Here is a 654-nt window from a genome sequence, read left to right as displayed (position 1 = left end):
GGGCCGGTTCTAATAATAAATCAATATCATCCCAGGGGCCACTGAAAACATTCTCGCGGGCCGGATTTGGCCCGCGAGCCGGCACTTTGACATATGTGCCTTAGGGGCTCCGTAGTGTATAGACCGGCACTTACCACTCAAAAAAAAATATGCAGGAAGTCTGCGACGAAGCCAAATCTGATAAAGGTTATTTAAATGACGAGTCGCAGTGCAGAAGAAAAGGATTGTAATCAAAAAATATAAACAGATAGGAACCCCAATATCTTGGGGAGGACATCTTTTGATATATATTTAACACTGTGGTCAAGCCAGCTGTCACTGTGATTGTTAATATAGTACCGTGCGTGACGGTAATCCGTTTGCCAGCGAGCGGCATTGCCCACCCTCAAATTAAAAACTAACGCATACACATCAGTTGTTTGGATTTGAAATAATGTAAAATGAAAAACCTCAAAACCAAAAATTCAGTATTCGTTTTCCCTTAACCAAACCAGTTTTTACTAGACACTGGACACACCCAGGACTCCACCCAAAATACTTTCATTCAGAGGTTATGTTTCCATTAAAAATCAAGACATCTGAAATCTGATTTCTGTGTATTTATTTATTTATTTTAAGAATTGAACATGTAATTTTTGTTATCGCAAGACCAGA

This window comes from Hippocampus comes, unplaced genomic scaffold (genome assembly GCF_001891065.2).
Source record: "Hippocampus comes isolate QL1 unplaced genomic scaffold, H_comes_QL1_v1.1 scaffold180, whole genome shotgun sequence".
Lineage (NCBI taxonomy): Eukaryota > Metazoa > Chordata > Actinopteri > Syngnathiformes > Syngnathidae > Hippocampus > Hippocampus comes.
This window is presented reverse-complemented; position numbering follows the sequence as displayed.